This window comes from Dromaius novaehollandiae, chromosome 1, assembly GCF_036370855.1.
Source record: "Dromaius novaehollandiae isolate bDroNov1 chromosome 1, bDroNov1.hap1, whole genome shotgun sequence".
Lineage (NCBI taxonomy): Eukaryota > Metazoa > Chordata > Aves > Casuariiformes > Dromaiidae > Dromaius > Dromaius novaehollandiae.
Window position 1 is genome coordinate 92,992,664 of NC_088098.1, and position 14,622 is coordinate 93,007,285.

A 14,622-nucleotide genomic window follows, 5' to 3' on the forward strand; every position below is an offset into this window, starting at 1 on the left:
GAAGCAGAACAGGCTCGGGGGGGAGGGGAGGGGAGAAGAGGAGAAAACATTTTCATAAGCAGGAAGGAATTCTTCCCTTTAAACAAGACCTAAAACTTCATTAAAATTCCAGCCAGCTTTAAACTGAAAGTTTTGTTTGAAAATAATGTATTTGGAGTTCCAGTGAGGCACATCAGGGAAGTACCACTACTGGTTTCCTTGATGGGCAGCTTGCGATGTGAATCCTCTGTCTTCTGCCACAGTGTTACTCTGTCACATACACCAGTCTGAGAATGGCCAACAAGTTAACCCTTGGCCTTCTGCTGATCATGTAAAGCCAACGTGGCACATAATACGTGGCTGGGAGAAGCTAAGCAGAGCAGATGATTGGAAAATTTTGAATATTACGGCTGCTTTGTAAACAAGCTACTTGGCCTAATGCTTTTTACCACGAATAATCATGTTCCATTAGATTTCAATAGCCTTGCTTACACTAGAAAAAGCTATGCTTGCTGATAAGTTTCTGTAGAAAAGGCCCATGTAGTTATGAATGATTGGTTCTTCTTTCCCCCATCCCTGCACTGCCGTATTGATACTTTTTCAAAAGTATTTTTCCCTTCATTTGCCCCACTGAGAGCAAGACATTGAGTATGATGCTGGGAAGGGGAGTTACAGGAAATGAGGCTAGTAGCGCAACTATATGGGCATTAACAAGTGGCAGACCAGACCACATGGGTTTCCCATGGATGTGGGCACATTTGAGAGGACATGCAATATGCAACCTGAAATCACACTTTTTTTTTTTTTCCCAAGCAAGATTTCTATTTCACTTCCACATGGATTAGAATTACAGCCATTCTCTGCAATTGGTACTCGCACTATGAAGCCTTTGGATAAAAACCCTTTGCTGATGTATCATGCTTTTGGTAGGGCCTGTATTGGAGTCTCTGCCAACTGTTTCAAAAGGTTTTGCTTCATATGAGGTGTTAAAGATCCTTTTCTCCTCCTCTTTTAGGGAACCAGAGGGCTTGACACATCCTTTACATCCTGCATTTACTCTGACCACAGTCCCTCCCTGTTCTCACAAGTGGAGCTCAGCCCTGCTTCCCTTCCTGTTGATTCCCAGTCAGCTACATGGTAAGTTTTCATTATCTCTATACTTGTTGCCACAAGGTAGAATTCTGGCAGACTGTCTCTAAAATCCATTAGCACTGGGCATTGAGGGCAGAGTAGTTCATGTCCGTCAAAGATCATTCAGTCATATTCCAGGCTGACAGTAAGGAAAGGAAGATAGCATTGAATTAGCATTGGAGCTGAACTGCAGCATAGATTGTTATAGGAATAAAATATGAAGTAAAATATGTGACAGAATTAAATCCATCAGTTCTAATAAAGGAAACAGAAGAAAGCAAAGAAATCTTGGACTCTTAAATCCCATTAACCAGGCCAGAGAGAGAATGTGTTAAAAGGGAACTGCACTGTATCTTTTTTCATTGTTTGATGAAATAATCTTTTTCACACTTTAAGTGGTGTATTTAAAAATCCTGGTATTTCTGAAACAAAGAGAATACACAGCCACCGAGCTAGCTGGTTTTTATACCTTCCTTTTCTAAGTATTGTCCTTCAGTATAATACAGAGCCATTTCTTTGTTCTCACAAGCTAGCAGTTAAATTGTATGTAAATGTATGCAAATTAGATGCTGCCTAATAAAGAGAGTCATTAGATGGAAGAAATATTTAGTTTAGGAGGAAAAAAAAGAAAGAAAAGAAAGCAGGTGTATTTTGCAATAGAAAATGTAAGATTGCAAAAATCCTTCAAACTTTGGGTGAGGGTTTTTTATAAAGCCATTAAATATTTTCTAAAAGACTTGCCCTAGTCTTGGTCCTTCCTTTTGTGTCTTTGTGTATGTATATGTATGTACACTTGTGTGATCTTTTTTAAAACTCACATTGGCTGTTTTATATATACCTACTTGAACAGGCATGTAAATATTGTATTCATAAATACTATTTATGATTTCTTTATGCATACAGTTATGAATTCACACACATGTACTTCATATTAGGATGTGTTTTTGCTTACTGTGTATATAAAGGTGTAATCCATGTGGTAAATGTTATTTTCATGGAGTAGTTTATTCATCATACACTCTGACGGGATACATTCTGCTCACTAAATCATCTCCCTCTATTTGTTTTATCAGCTCCTCCCCAACAATCATAAAGCATTTTTTTCATTTTATTTATTCATGAAATCTCAGTGGCAGAATGCCATTTTTTTTCTGGAATTTTCTACCAAGTAATCCCTTTTTGAGGTATGGACCTAATCCAATCCTAAAACAGCAGTGACCTTTCTAAGCATAAAGAAGCTTTACTACTAGATATCAGAGTACTAAAATGCTAGGAATGTGAAGCTTTATGCCATCAAAACCTGGAGAATCCAAAGTTGTGAGTGGAACACTTGGCATGTATCTACACTCTGAAAGATTTAAAATTGATGAATCTTATGTTCTTGCCGCTTTTAAGATCAGGAATTAAAATTAAGACCTTATTTCAATCTTCTTTCTAATCTCTGTGCCCTAGAATCTGCAGCCCCGGTCTTGCAACTCTTCTGTTTGGGTGATTTAATATACATAGATGACCTGGCTCAATTGTTAAGAAGTCACTATTATATTTGGTTTCTGTTGGTCAATTATCATGGTTGAGGCAGGTGTCTTGATAGTTGTACTTTGGCATATTTTTTTCATGGCAGTTTTGTGAGCCTGGAACTCTGAAGACATGTATGTATATGTGTATAAAAGATATGTATATAAAAATAATGTTGTTTAAATATTTACATATAAAGCCAAAGGATTGGCTTCCTTCCCAGAATTACTGGAACTACCTTCCCCAGGAACATTTGGACTTGAATAATCTCTACAGCAACACTTCTCTTCTGAAACTAAACAACTTGTGAAATGAGTGACTAGCTCTGCACCCTTTGCTGTTCATGTGGGTTCTTTGGCTTGTGGTGATGGAGAGGCTCTTTGCCTGGGTAATATTTTTCCAGTTGATTGGGCGAAGATTCTCTTTTATTGCTGTCTCCCCCCAGAGCTTCTCGTTGGTTTATTTTATGAGAGAACGTTTATGAGAGAAACTCTAGCACAGTGGGGATATTTTTGTCCTCATTCTAGGGCAGGACCATGCAACAGGCTGTATCTGGGCTGCAAGCAGTCCAGAGGCAGCCGTTTCTCTTTAGCCAGCTGCAGGGCAGACAGGACACTCAGAGCAAGCTGGTGTCCTGCTCACCCCATGTCCCGACTGTACTGGCTGAGCAGGCAGCAGAAAAGCCGTAACCTGTGCGTGCTACCTGATGGGAAAGGTAGGCAAGGTCATTGTAAGGAGGTGCTGGAGGGTTGGCAGTGGATGTTGCAGGTATTTTTGAGGCTATTGTAGGTGATTTAACAAATGTAAGGTGAGGCTTGCTCTGCAGGGTGTGTGGAGAATACACAGAGAGCCTGAGGTATAATATGAGGATGCTAGAGAGAGAGATGAAGGTTAATAAGGTGAGGAGAAATGCAGGCAATGTCAGAGTATTGTGGTGAGTGGGAGGGATGAGGAAACATTAGTAAACAGAAAATTGTAATGGTTTACCTGCTTAGCCAGGGTACTGCTCTTCTAGGCTGTCTGTCATTGAATGCCGTAGGAGAGTTGAGCCTCTAGTGATTTAAACATCGAAGTTGATATTTTCACACAGTTTGCAACCTGGCTAGGCATAACTTCACAGGTTCTTCAGATTCCAGGAGGTGTTTGTTTAATCCCAAACTCCTAACTGGGGGATTTGCAGTGGAACTAGAACATGCTAGCAGCCAGGGAAATAACTTTGTCTCTGAAAAGTATGTATTTTTGAGTAGGATGCAAAATACACATACCGACAAGAATGATGAGAATGATGTTCAAATAGGGGAAGAATGATTCAGGCTTAGGAGCAGGAGTCTGATTAATTCCTTGTTGCTCACCAGACTTTCTGTGTCCTGGGGTGTTTGCTCAGAACACACAGAGAATTCAGTGCCTAAATACTTTTGAGGAACTGTGTGTTAATATTTTTCCCCACCTCGACCATGAGAATAATACTGCTTTGCTACTTCAGAAGTATATTGCAAGGATATATACGTTAAAGGATGTGAGGTGTCTGCATTCTATGATGATGAATCCAAAATCAATACTTTAGACAATGTTGGAAGTAACATACTGAATCGGACCAATGGTCCACCCAGTCAGGTATCTTCCTGTTAAATGTCTTCAGCTGTCAACAGAAGGAAGCAGAAGAAATCTTAAGCTTTAATAGTGGAACAAGCAATATTTTTGTTAGTGAACTGAAAATAAATGAGAATATTATAACTTGTATTTCTGAAGAGTTTGTGAATCTTTAAAAAAATAGTTCTAAGAAATAAAATATGCTGCACTAAACTAATCCTAGAGCTAACGAACAGGCATTGGGACTAGCAGCTTTTGCTATTACCTACTGCTTATTATTGTTATTATTATTATTTCTTTTTAATTATGCAAAGTGCTAATCAGTTTGATTATGCACAGTGCTAATCAGGTTAATTATGCAAAGTGCTAATCAGTTGTTCTCTAAGCACACGAGGAGAGCAGAGGTGCTGGCAGTGAATGGTGGTTCTAGATGGGGGTAGTCACGGCAGTCATTCCTTATTAAGAGAGGAGTAGGTGAGATGACAGGGGGTTTTACTTCCATTAAAAAATTAAGAAAAAAAAAGAAAACCATGAGGGTGGTAGTTCTGGTAGGGTAATGTCTTCTCTCACAGCAAGGCAGACTTTTTTTGCAAGCCACCTCTTGCTGTTGGATTGTTTCTGTTGGACTGCAAATGCACTGACTTAGGCAAATATATTGGAAAAATGTCTTGTAATGGAGGGGGTCCAAGTTGCCCCTACTTGTTAATTTGGGATGTGTAATCAGAAAATCACAAATTAAGGGAATTCACTCAATCTAACATACAGTCGTCTTTTAGGCAGTGCTAAGAATATTGACAATGTAACTTGACTGACAGTTGATCATTTGCTCATACGGTTGAAGGTGTTGCACAAGAATTCAAATATATTTCAATCAGTGTAATACCTTTGCAAGCTGTAAGAATGTAGGGTGCCTTGTCAGTGGAACTTACTTTAGGCTGCATTTCCTCCTCCACTTTCATGGTAAATTATAAATTAGGAATTTCGTGTAAACCAGGATCTGTTTTCAATAAGCTACATTCTTTTGACAATTACTGAAGATTCAGTGTGTCTGTGTTATTTTGCCCAGTGGTTAATATATAACCAGCATTCTTTATTTGATTATGTTTCAGTTTGGTGTGGGATCCTTACGCATTACTTTTTACTGTTAGTATTGGAGGTGACATCCCCAAAGCAGAGATCACTTTTCCGTAAAAGTCTGGAGGAAAGGATCTTAAGAGATTTTGAAGTCATTAAAACAAAAGACTACTCCTGTATAACACCTCTAGTACTAGAGGTTGCTGCGGCAGCAATGCAAGAGAAGTTATTATTGAGAAATTATTGAAGATGGTTACTTATGGGAAGTCATGGCAAATTTTCAAATATATTTAAGGTAGGAAGTGCAGCATCAGTAGTTTGTGGCTTAACAGGGCCTGAAAACTAACAGTATTGCCTCCTTGGCATTGTGAGTATTCCGCAAGACACTGACCCTCAAAGCAAGTTTACTTTACTATCAGATGTGTGGGCACAAATATTCATCTGGTCTCATAAATTCATGCTATTTTTAGAAACCTAAACATATACCAATGGTCCACCATCAAATCTAGAGTTTTAGAGCCTGAGGAGGGGAGTATATGCTGCAGAGGATGATGTCAATATGGTAAGTGAAAGGAAGAGCTACCAGACACCAGTGTCCTGAGACTTAAGGTTTGAATGCTTTTGTGTCTGATCAGAGTTCTCTGAAGTTAATGCAAAGGCTCCCATAAAGTGACACTGAATTGGGTGGTTCTGGAAGCCACGTCACTGCCACCTCGAAGGGGTACTCCAGAAGAATTCCGTCTTTTTGCCTCAGGTCTGAATTGGTATTTTGATTTTAAAGTAATCTGTGCCACAGACTGACTATTTCCATAGACTTCCTATTTTTCTTTCATGTGTTGCCTGTGGCCTTGGTGCCCGCTTGCTCTTTCTGTGCAGTTTTGAATCCTGCTTTATGTTCTTCCATGAAACGTTTCTGTGTTTTGTATTCCTTTAACTCTGAGCACTGGTAAGAGGGTGCTAGTAGCCAGGAATGTGTACTGCCATCCTACTTAACTTACCTGTATTTGGTGGGTGTGAAATGAGCCCTCTGAACTCATCAGTATCTTGCAGGTGCATCATTACTTGAGCTGGTGAGGGAGTAATTGTTGCCCCAGGAAGCCTAGCCATTGTCCAGGGTTATGGAGGGGGACTCTCAGGAGCCAGTGCAGAAGACAAAATTTTTCAGAGAAGGGTATGAAATTTTGTGTTCAAACCTGTTCATACCAGAGTTTCCACATCTCTGGTTTTGGGTTCCTACTTGGTCTCTTCCTTCAGGTAATTTTACGTGGTCTGTTTTAAGTGAGCAATTACAGCAGGTTCAAAAGTGAAGAATTTATTTCTGATTATAGTTATATAACTGTATTTCAGAGATACAGTTTCTTCTGGGATTATTTAATGTTAACTATATTGACATAGAGAGAACAGCAATGTTATGGCTATCAAGCATAAATACTGGTAATGACATTTGTGGCATTGTATACACAGTTTGTGTGAGATGAACCAGCCAGCTTCATATGGAAGTTAGATAAAGAATTAGCATGTCGTTAGGAAAGATTAATTGGAGATGCTTGGCCTGTAAAATAGGAGCCATTAAATTTTATTTTCAGACCTTCCTTAAAGGATGGAGTCAACAACTACATTTTTTCTCCTCTTTCCCAATCCTGAATGATAGTTAAGAAGAGAAATGTTAGTTTTTGGAATGAACTTTTTTCTCATTCTAATACCATATTCTCTGACAAAGATAGAGATATGAAGAACTGAAGGCTCTTCAAGGAGTCAGGCTGGTCAAGAGCAGCAGTTTCAGTTTTCTGCTGTCTCTGAAATCCCACATTTTGTACGTCTTAAAGGTTTAAACTTTCCTTAGATATACACAGCTGGATTTTCACAAGCGTTGGCGATTCTATCCACTCCACTCCTCCCTCATCAGTTCTTTGATGAGACACAATAGGAGAGTGTGTATAGTCAACCACAGTAGGGGAAAAACACCGACTTTCTCATGAGAAGCCGTTGGCATCACACAGCCGTCTCACAGGAGACGGAGGCTTACTTGGTTGCTGTCTACAAGAAAAGTAGCAGTTGGAGATGTGCTGGCTTATTTCTTTACCTTTTGGGGGCCAGGCCTATTATATGAGAAGGGAATTAGTCTGAATGTCACTGTGATGCTTTAGGTATATTCTTTGTTATCATCTAAATCTTTTCAAACTGGACTTTCCTTTGGAAAGAAAACCCAGAATTTTTTATGTTAGTATATTTTTCCTACTATCCTCTCCCCCACCAGTTTAAAACCTGTTGAATAGTTGGAGGAACTTTGTGAGGCCAATAGCATTAATGACACACTGTAGCATTTATATGTTACAAACATAAATCTACCTGCAGCATAATCATAACCTCTGCTGCAGCTCTCTCTTTCAGCTGACTGGGCTTCTGATACATCAGGGAGCTAGAAGGTCCAAAAACTTGCATGCATTTTTAGAGCTCTCACTGCAACCCTGGAAAATTACATTTCCTTATTTTGCTTTAGTTTTCCTTGACAGCAAAATGTGGATAACGATATGGACCTAACTGGTGCAGAGAAGGGGGAGCCTCTAAGGTGAATGCATTGTTTGCAAAGTGCTTTGATATCTCTGGATTAAAGGGGTTATAGGAGTGCAGTGTATTGCGGGGAGTTATCTGTGTTATTAAGGAGCATCAGCAAATCTTGTGATCTTGTGTAAATTAGTGCAAGATAACACAAAAATAGTTTACGTGAATTCCTAAAAAGTGAAATAAATGGAGGGGGGAAATTCGGTTGCGTTGGCATTAGGGTGATGGGTTACAAACAGACAAAGAAATCCCCGTAAGGAACTGTCTGCGTCCTGTGGTTTGAGAAGCAGGGTCTTAAGTGAACTGAGAATTCATTTGCTTGTATGGCAGCATGTCATTACTGCAGAATGTTTTTTTGCTTCTACTTGAGGACCTGGTCTTCTCAGGTGCACGCTAACCTCTGCAGAAGCTAAGTCTGCTCATCGGTGCTCACAGAACTGGGAGCTGGTGGGGAATTAATAACAGCAAGATGTTAAACGTTCGGCCTGATGTTTTGAAGTTACTGACTTGCATTCAGGTTATGAACACACAGCAATTTTCTGTTGACTGCAAAGATTCTAACTGTTAAATCAGTAACTCGATCGGACTGGCAGCCCTTCTCCTCTCTGTTCACTTGTGCCCAGCTGCCGTGACAGAATTAAAGGAAGAAGAAAACTCTCTGCACACATACATACCTTATTGTGACACAAGTACTTGGAAAAAGCCCCGCTAACATAAACTAACACAAAGTGACACTTTGTTTAAAAAATCGTTTTGAATGTCTTCTCCCATTGATCGTATACAACGGAGATAAATAAACGCTGTGTGTGGCGCAGGCAGGCTGAGCATTTTTGCTCCTCAGAGTGTTTATACATTCTCTGGTGGTTGGTTGTGTTGCTGTTTGTTTACTGTAAATTCCAGGCCTGTATGTTTGTAATGTATACATTTGTGGGGGTGGTGCAGTTGGGGAGTATGGGCAGGGTAGTGCTTTTTCTGAACACAACTACATGAATAGTGGGTGGGGTTTTTTTTCCTTGCAGGGTAGTGAATTAGCCTATGTGCTCACAGGGAAACAGCGGGCTGCTGTAGCAGGAGCCTTAGTTAGGCAGGATGTTCCCTGCTCAAATTATTGCAGGTAGATGGGCAGGAAAAGCCATGTAGAATCTGTCTGGTAGGAATCAAGTTAGTTTAGCTTTTCATCTAATTAAGAAACAGTTCAGTGATGGTGAGGATGATGCATCGTTTCTCTTGGGGTGAAGTGACTGAAGTCGTCACACTTGACAAAATTCAGGATGGCAGAGGCCCTTCTGCCGCTCTGTTGTTTTTGTTTCACAGGTCTCTCCCTCGTCTTAAAACAAAACCTCCCTTTTTTCTGCCTACTCCTGTGGTCAGCACCTCAATCGCTAGGGATAGGGGTGTAGAGGATTTTGGGAACAGATGCAGGCACTTTGCCCACCAGAGTGGGTGGGTGTAACTTTCTGGACGTAATGTAACATGTAGGAAGAATATAGCTTAAGCAGTGCCACCTCTCCAGTTAGGCACAACTTTTCTTAAACCTGTTGTCCTTGGGCAGGTTAAAGTTCTGTGTTTCTGATGTCCCAAACTGTTTAAAGCCTGTTTAATGTTTTCTTTTTTGCTTTGTCTTATGTACTTTTTCCCCATCTATTAGGGGCGGGTTTGACTGCCCAGCAGTTTTCATCCTGGCAACCTTTCTCATTTGCTTGTAGGTTTTGCTGTATTTTAGCCATGAGTAGTGAATTTTATTAGATTTAGATGTATTTTTCAGGGGAGATTTTTCTACTCTTGGTCTGCTGTTTCCAGATCTAAGGCTATTGGAAAATATTTGGTGAATATTCTGACAACAGAGCTCTTATGCCTTCATGGTTCGGAATAAGGCCTTGAAATAGAGCCAGTGAATGAACGACTTTTGTGGCACGGAGGGTTTTTTTTTTTTTCCCCCTTTTATCTTTTTTTTTCCTGTCAATGGCCTATCTCGCCACCCTGATAATAGCTGTTTCATGAAAGAAGGAGGACCTACAACCATTTTAAGCTTCTTCTTTAACTCAATAGGCAGAGGTTTGTGGGGTGGGCCTGAAGGTTGCCACTCCTTTGATGGACCACAATGCAGTGATATGTTGCCATGTTGCAGATTTTCCTTTTCAGTTGGCTATTTAAAAATCTAGGGAATTAAATACACTGAGCTATATGAAAGAGTGTTTCACTTCCATAAAGTCAAATCTGGGAATGCTAGAATTAAAGTTGACTGAGCAGCTTTAATTCAACTTCCCTGTGCTTTCTGCAGTTTTTAATTATATGATCACATTCTGTTTTCTGCAGGGGTTTTAGTACACCTAATGGGCCTGGTCTGAGGTTGAATAGAGGTTCCTTAGTAAGAAGCTGTTTTTCTATAAGACCAATTGCCTCATTTATTGCAGTCACTGGAAGATGTTTAAGAAATGAGGCAGGAGATAGCTGAAAGAGAAATGATGCTCTTATTCTTAAGATTTTGGTGACAGCACACGTGCTTAAAGCACAATCTGCACTTGAATTGAGTTGCTTAAAAATCAAACACCTATAGGTGAGTTACAAAGAAAGCTGATATTTCTGCCCTCTCTTACCAATTCACTTGCTTCTTTTAGTTCTCTATTTTTATCCTTTTTAAAACATTCTGTTCATTTTTCTAAAAATTTCAGTACCTGTAATAACAGCCCACCCCTCCTTTCTCTTCTTTCTCATCATTTTGCAGGTATACAAAACACTCTTCCCCCCCTCCCCCCCCACCCCCCATAAAATAGCAGCTCCTAGGATTTTGACTTTCAGTTGGTAGGAAGGGCACTGTGTTCCACATTCTTCACTGAGAAAAGTGCACACAACTCTTAATGACATTTTGACAGTTTAGTTGGAGATACTGCTCTAAGTAGAATTTGTCTGTCTCCAGCCAGGTCCATTTTCTCAGCCCTGGAAGTTCAGCTGTTTTCTTGTGAATTCTCCTCTTCATATTTTATTACTATGAAGAGAATACAAAGAGTGCTTGTTTCTTTCTCTCTCTCTCTCTCTCTCTTTTTTTTTCCCTCCAGTTGACACAATCAGTATTATTTGAAGGAAAAAAAATTACACACAGAATGGGAAATAGGGTGGGAAAATGTAATAGGATCTGCAAATCTTTTCTGTCTTGTCTGAGTAAATGAGAGCTGATGAGAGATGCAGCACAATGAGGGCTAGGGAATGCTAGCTGAACTGGTATATAAAGAATGTTTCATTTTACTTCATTTCATTTTACTGTATTGAATTTGAAAGGGAAAATTGCAGTGGCCATGAAAGTTTGCAGTAGAAATGCTGTGGGTTGCTGTACCCTTGACGTGAACCCAGGCAAATGTGAAAAGGAATGTTAAAGAAAGCAGTGTATGAATTTTGTAGGTGCACTTCTGAAACTACTTTTTGAAGAGTAACCATTCAGAATCAGTGGCCATGCTTCTAGGATTGCTCTACTGCTTCTATGTTTTTAATGTATTTTAATGTCCACTGAAGTTACCAATTCGAGAGGAGTGTTTTTTTGTTCTTCTTTTCTCTCTCTCTCTCTCTCTCTTTTTTTTTTTTTTTTTTTTAATGAGCCAAATCCACACTGATTTTTCCGGTGTGCATTTTGCAGGATTTGTGGCAACGTCATTTTTTTTCATGCAAACTTTCAGGAAGACTGGAAGGAGATTATCGCTTCCCCTTTTTGCCCACCCTAAAGGTTCATCTTGCTTTTGAAAATAACACAGGCTAGGACAGAACTTTGAGGAACTTGGTCTTAGGCAAGATGCTACTACAGCAATGCACTCATCAGTAGATAAATTGTACCTTCTATGTAAAAAGTGGTAGAAATAGTATTTCTGGAGAGAATGTTCTGGAGAGTTCTGTTTTGGGAGCTGCTTATCTTCCTTTGGGGAGGAAATAATTGGAAAACCAATATCCAAACAGGAGATTCCTGCTGGTTCTCTGTCAAATGTGTTAAAAGCCTATTTTGTCTGTAGGGAAGGTAAAACTTCTGACTTTTTAGTGCAGAAAGGTGGAAATTCTCTTCTGAAGACACTTCAACCCTTCTTTGAAGGTGAATTCCTTGCACACAGAATCTGGCACGTTTGGGCTTGCTCACAGTGAAGCACTTGGTTATTGAGTTGTAGCTCCTTGATTCAGAAGAGCTCTCCGTTGACCAGGAGCCCTCCAGCAGTCCTGTTTTGCTGAACCTCTGTCTCCTCATTTTTCACGAGGTCTGCCAACTGTATGTTTTGCAATCTTGATCCTTTTCTGAGCATGCTTGAAACCATACCAACACAGCTAGTATGTCTGTTGCTACCATGATTTTAAGATAGTCTCTGTGATAACTTTGAACAGGGATTATGAGCCATGCTACTGGTACTTTGATAACTCTGATGATAACTACAATATTACTATGTCTTGAGCCTATCCAGATTGGTAAGGACAAGTTATTTAATACTCCAGTCTAGTTCTAGACTTCAGTGCTACAGTTCATACAAACATGAAGAAATCCATATCTTTTGTTCATGCCTACCAACATAACTCAGTGCTTTGCAGAAAAGGAATCACAACTGTTAGTTTTACTTTTCACACTAGACTACATAAAAATGAGGTTCTAGGGACTACAGACTAGTTGAAAAGTAGCTTCCAGCTCTCCACTTTTAAAAATTTATTTGTTATTGACTTGCTTATGATTTTATATAGCATGTTTAGCTAAAGCCAGGAGGCAATGAAAAGTGTCCTTATCCAAGTGGTGTAGCTGCACATCACTTGCTGAAGGGAGGAGCTAGTTAATCATATGTGAGTCAATTTAATTAAGTTTTTTGCTTATTATTATGCCATCTTAGGCATGGATAATTTTCAAAATGTGGGGAGGGTGTTTTTGCTTGTTTTTGGATTTGTTTTCCCTCCTGAGTCAGTTGTGGAGGTCTGAAATAATGCACGATGAACAGCAAACATTTCTGCATAAAATCTCTGACAGCACAGATTATAAGATTTGAGTCCTCTGTAGCAGCTACTACTCTAGGAGGTATCTTTGATGATAAAACATTTTAAAGATTTAACCTTTTTCCAATCTGTTATTAAATAAGTGAGTAGTTGTGTTCAGAAATAAAATTCAACAACCTGGCCTCGGAGTCTAGCTGGTGTGATCCCAAGGCAGGTTCATGTCATGAGCAGATTTAAGACTAAGCACTGTTCTCTTGGTAAAGCTGTTTAACTTTTGTAATTTCATGAGATAGGCACACTTGGCAAGCATCTACTTGACAAGCAAGTTGCTTTGTACATTTAGTCCCTTACCAAAGTCCCCAAGACTGAAGAGGCTGGAGTAGGGTCCGTGGGACTAGGAAGAAAAAGCAAGAGGGGTTGGCTTTGCTTTTTCCAAGCAAAAGGATGGCTTAGCGGCACTGTGGAACACAGCTCTTCTGCCACTCTCGCAGCAAGGCAGAGGCAGGGTAATTTCTCTATTACTGGCAAGAGAAAAAAACACCTTTCCTTCTTAATGAAGAAGGCAACTGTGATGGTATCTATAGGGAAGTACTTCTGGATGTGACCAGTTCCAAGAAGGATTGTGTCTTGAGTTCAGTGCCTAAAATCTGATGTTTTTAAGTGTCATAGATTCATGCTGTTTGTTCATTTTTTTCCCTAGTTGCAGTTTTGGAAGCGGAAGGATTCCTTTCTTTATTTTAACAGAAATTCCTTAGACTTAGACAAGAAAATCTTAGCTACCAGATGAAAGTGAAGAAAACTAAAATTTTGCTTCCTCCTTTTGGAGTAGGTACCCTATGGAAAAGGCAGCTGCTGCTACAGGTATGATGAGAAGATGTAATGGCTGCACAGCATTAGGGATAGATCTGAGAGTTTAAAAGCCTGTTGAAATCCAAAAAGGGTTGGGGAGGTCTTTGTAGTGGGGCGAGGAAGAACACTGTGTAGCAACCAGTCTTTCCTACAAGTTATTTTAGCCTAAATCTTTACTCTGTGCAGTCTGAATAACTATCTCATTTCAAACACAATAACAATCTTAGGAATATTCTTTTTAGCAGAATAAACAATTTTTTTGCTGCTTGACATGTGAAATGCTGGTACTAGTAAATTCCACAGACAGCTTCTTTTCCCCCCAATATTGTTTGTCTCATTATACAATCTTGAAAGTTTAAAATTGACTGGTTTACTGTAAGAAGCATTAAGTAAATGCAGTCTCTCTATTTTTAATAACAGTAGCTCAAATTTCATGTGAGATCACACTAGTCCTCCAGTGTAATTAAGTTTATGGTTTTCTTATGCACTTCAAATGCCTGTGATGTGCAGTTAATAGTATTTTTCAGACAAGTATTAGGACACCTTGGCAGTGATGCCAGTGTGGGCTGGTGTCTATCAGCAGTGCAGACACCACAAAGTAATGGAAATTGCAAGACAGTCTGCTGTAATTTGTCTAAAAATATGCATGACAGTAAAGCTTTTTTTTACCTGAGTTTAGAAAGTGATAAGGCTCTGAATTAGAGTGAAGTTTCATAGATGAATAGGGCATGAAAGAAGACTTTCAAGTTTGGCTGTAAGTCCAATGTGCATTGAGACTGAAGTAGGGCTGAATATCTGAGATGCACTGCTGCTTGGATTTTGTATCATGACAGTGCCTCAAATCTGATTTCTACCACATAAGTTTTAACTGTAAGCTAATATGAAGCTGTACAGGGAGTGTTGGAGAAAGGTTTGGATGAACTTTTCATCTGTAGATTTTTTTATTATTTGTTTAAGGGATTCAAGATTTTCAAT

The 14,622-nt window shown here is 39.5% G+C and overlaps 1 protein-coding gene across 18 annotated transcripts in view; it reads left to right on the plus strand.

Annotated features, from left to right (window-relative positions):
- Window positions 1-14,622, plus strand: part of ZBTB20 (zinc finger and BTB domain containing 20) — a 518,459-nt gene that overhangs the window by 124,871 nt on the left and 378,966 nt on the right. For all 18 annotated transcript variants that reach the window (XR_010391606.1, XR_010391607.1, XR_003258231.2 and 15 more), the window contains one exon: window positions 995-1,116. The gene's annotated coding sequence lies outside the window, so the exon portion shown is untranslated. The remainder of the gene's footprint in view (window positions 1-994; window positions 1,117-14,622) is intronic.